Source organism: Phocoena sinus, chromosome 2 (genome assembly GCF_008692025.1).
Source record: "Phocoena sinus isolate mPhoSin1 chromosome 2, mPhoSin1.pri, whole genome shotgun sequence".
NCBI classification, from domain to species: Eukaryota; Metazoa; Chordata; class Mammalia; order Artiodactyla; family Phocoenidae; genus Phocoena; species Phocoena sinus.
Window position 1 is genome coordinate 48,878,523 of NC_045764.1, and position 4,044 is coordinate 48,882,566.

General features: G+C 40.6%; 1 pseudogene; it reads right to left on the bottom strand.

Moving 5' to 3' along the window:
- Nucleotides 1–1,487: 1,487 nt before the first annotated feature.
- On the bottom strand, nucleotides 1,488–3,501 carry LOC116749153 (annotated as a pseudogene).
- Between the last annotated feature and the right edge of the window lie 543 nt (nucleotides 3,502–4,044).

The following is a 4,044-nucleotide window of genomic DNA, read 5'->3' on the forward strand; positions in this document are numbered from 1 at the left end:
ATAGAGAAAAGATAAAGAATAAATTTTTCTTCTCTCATCAACCAGAGGTAACTGCTGTTAATAGGTTAACATGCCTCCATCTAACGTTTCAAAGCGTATATAAATAAAACGGTATCATGATCTCAATTTTGCATTATATACATATGAAAAATCAAGATCATGATGGCTCTTTATTTAAAACTATATTAGGATAATTTTTGGTATCAGAAAAATATTCCTTAAAAAGATCTGTCTTTCTTTGTTACATGAAACTAATCATACTTTTCTACATGTAAATTGCTAACAATATTTTGCTCTTATAAGATTGACACCATAATAAACATTCTATGTACAAAGTTTGTAAACATACTGCTTATCTCTAGAAGGTAGATTTATAGAAATGAAATTAATAAATGAAAATGCATATATATTCTTGACTCTTGACAATAGTTTGACAAATTGCTTTCAAGATGTTTCTGATATTTACACTTTCACCTATAGAGAATGACACAATTCATCAGAACCAAATCTGGCCAAATTTAATTGAATAGTTTTATTAATTGTTAGGCCAAAAAACAAACCCCAATATTGCACTATTCTTTTTTGTTTTAAAGATTTTATTTATTATTTATTTATTTAATTTATTTATTTTTGGTTGCTTTGGGTATTAGTTCAAGCATACGGGATCTTTGTTGAGGTGTATGCTATCTTTCATTGCAGCGCACAGGCTTCGCTCTAGTTGTGGCATGCAGGTTTTCTCTTCTCTAGTTGTGGCACGCAGGCTCTAGGGCATGTGAGCCCTGTATTTGTGGCACTCAGGCTCTCTAGTTAAGGTGCTCAAGCTCAGTAGTTGTGGTGCGTGGGCTTGGTTGCCCTGTGGCATGTGGGATCTTAGTTCCCTGACCGGGGATCCAACCCACATCCGTCCACTGCATTGTAAGGCAGATTCTTTAGCCCTGGACCATCAGGGAAGTCCCGTTAAATTTTCTCTTTATTGTTAGGGTGAAAGTATCTTCATTCAATGTTTGTGTATTGAAGAGTTATGGTCTTGCCTATATAAATTTTTGTTAAATTTTTTGTATATTTAAATGGAATGGTGAATGTCTTACTTATTGGTTTTTAAGTCTTTAAGCATAAATGATAATAATTCTTTGTCTTTTTTTTTTCAATACAAGAAAACTTAAATTTGTTTGCTTTAATTTCTTAAAGCTACTAAGACAAAGCACTAGCTTGTATTTTTATTTACATCATACTCCATACTGCTAGGTAATCTATCCCAAATCCAAAAAATGAAGCTGTCCAAAACCAAAGGTTCTGCAAAATCATGATTTAACAGTGTGCTCAGCTTGTTTTCAAGCTAAAATGAAGCCTGAAAGGATAAAAGCATTGTAACTCCCAGAATAAGGGAACTCTGCAAGCCCAATAATATCCAAAAGCATTTATGAAAAGAGGAAAAAATAAAAAGACTTGCATACATACACAATAGTGATTTCTTCAGCCGAATACAAATGGCAGCAAATTGCTACTTAAAGATGAAACAGATAAGCCAATTTTTTTTTTGAAGGAGGTAGATCTAGAGTCAATCATATCTTGCCAGTATCATTTTCAAGCCCTCACTTGTCTATTTCCACTGTTGCCCATAAGTATCCTGATAAAATTCCTGGTTGTCATTATTGTAACCATAGTTACCAGAATAGTCACCACTTTGCTGAAGCGGCTGTTGAGCGATGGGCTGGGAACCCCAGTTCTGTTGGTTGTTGGTCTGACGGCACTTGGAATCAGGCTGGTTGTACCCATCTGCCTTTCTCTTGCCCCCACGGTTGCCCCGAGATCCACGGGAAACACGGCATCTCCGCTATTGTGCAGGACTCCCTCTGCCACCCCTAGAGCCTCTTGGTGGTCCCAAAAGTGGTCCCCTTTGTGAATAGCCAGCTCTACCTCTTGGAGGTGGTGCTCTCCGCCCCCTTGGTGGTGCTGGAGCACCTCGTCCTCCCCTTCCTCCTCCTCTTCCTCTTACTGCACAGCCATCATCACAGCCATCGTAGGGATCTTCATAGCCTCCACTATAGTCGTGATAATCATAGCCATAGTAATCATCATAGTAATCTTCATAGTCATAGTAATCTGGAGGGTAGCCATATCCACCTGTCCCCCCACCATGACCCCGACCTCTAATTGGAGGTGGCATACAAGGAGGAGGGTGATATTAATAAGCTTCATAACGCAGTGCTTCTGGAGGCTTGTCTAGCAGCTTGGCGCTCTTTCCTTTTCTTGTCTGGTGGCTTGGCTAAGACTCAATTTCTTCCCCTTCTATTTTATGCTATTCATTTCATCCATGGCCTTAACAGCTGCTCCTCTGTCTTTGAAATGAACAAATGTATAATCTTTCAACTTCTTTACTCTTTCAAGTTTTCCGAATTCAGAAAACGACTTTTCCAATATTTCTTCTGTCACTGTAGTAGCCAAGTTTCTCACAAATAAAACTTTCACCTTAGCCATGACTTCTGGATCTGGTTCTTCCACAGGGTCAGCCCATTCAACTGTAACTATATTTCCCCATACTTTTACTTTTCCACTCATCAGCCGGCGTCTGGCTTGTGCTGCTGACTTGTGATCCTCATACTCAAGGAAGCAGAACCCCCGATTATTTTTGTTATCAGGTTGATGATAGAGAATAACGTCCACCAAACCCTCTGTAACTTTACTGAATTCTTCCAGAATGTTTTCTTTAGTTTTATTCTTCGGAATTGATCCAACAAAAAGCCTGTTGTTTGCCACAGAAATGTACGCTCCAAGGTGTTTACCAGGGCGAATTTCATAGCTGTCACACAGTTTAACAGGTTTCTGTGCAGCTTCCTTTCCACAGAAGGTGATAAATGCATACCCTCTGTTCTGACCAGACAGTGGATCCATCATCGTAAGATGTAGATCCCAAATGGGACCAGCCTTTTCAAAAAGTGGCACCAACTCATCCTCATATAAATCTCTTGGTATTTTACCTACAAAGACTTCTGTTCCAATTCCAGGTTGCATGCCAGAGTACACACTGTCTGGTGGAGGACCACGGTAATTCCTCTGTCCTGTGGTTACATCCAGGGTATAACCAGTCCTCTCAAGCAAGGCCTTGATCTTTGCTTCATTGGGTCCCTTTGTAGACTCTTGCACCTTGCTCCCCTGTTTCTCCCTTTGCCTGTAGGTCTTCATAACTCCACATAAAAATGAACTTTTGTTCTGAACATGTGATAAGTCACTTTCCTTGAACTGCTGTAGTACAGACAGAGGTCCTTCTTCATTAAATTTCCTGAGAGCATCAATGGCTCTTTCATCAAGATCGACATAAGCTACCAATCCTGTCTGAAATATTTCATCAAGTCTTTCTGCCACCTTCTGTGGGAGTCCTGCATCTATCAGTGTCTTGTAGTGCTCTGTGTGAGTTACACTGGAAGTATCCATTGGTTCTTCCTTTTCTTTTAACTGTACCGCATTACCATTCACCTGATTAGCCATTTTATTATGCTGCAGGGCAGAGCTGGGGCCAGTGGCTGGGCCTGTGAGAATCAGCACGAGGCGCTTTGAAAACGACTAGAAATGGCGCGCACGCCACCCCCTTCCCCCCTCATGGACAGAGACTCGATCCCCTCTTTGTCTTTTTAATTTGTTGTAAATATAGTTCCAATTTTTTTTTTTTTTTTCTTGCGGTACACGGGCCTCTCACTGCTGTGGCCTCTCCCACTGCGGAGCACAGGCTCCGGACGCGCAGGCTCAGCGGCCATGGCTCATGGGCCCAGCCACTCTGCGGCATGTGGGATCTTCCCAGACTGGGCACGAACCCGTGTCCCCTGCATCGGCAGGCGGACTCTCAACCACTGTGCCACCAGGGAAGCCCTCCAATTTTTTTCTATTTTTAGCTTTTCCTTAGGGTTACATGAAGTATAAAAATCTTATATATTGATATCTAACTGTACTTTTCCCATTACTTTTATACCTTAGCAATTCCTTCTCCATCCTGGGATTAAGTAACATAATTGCATAATTGTCCTGAGTTTAATGGAAAAATTATTTTAT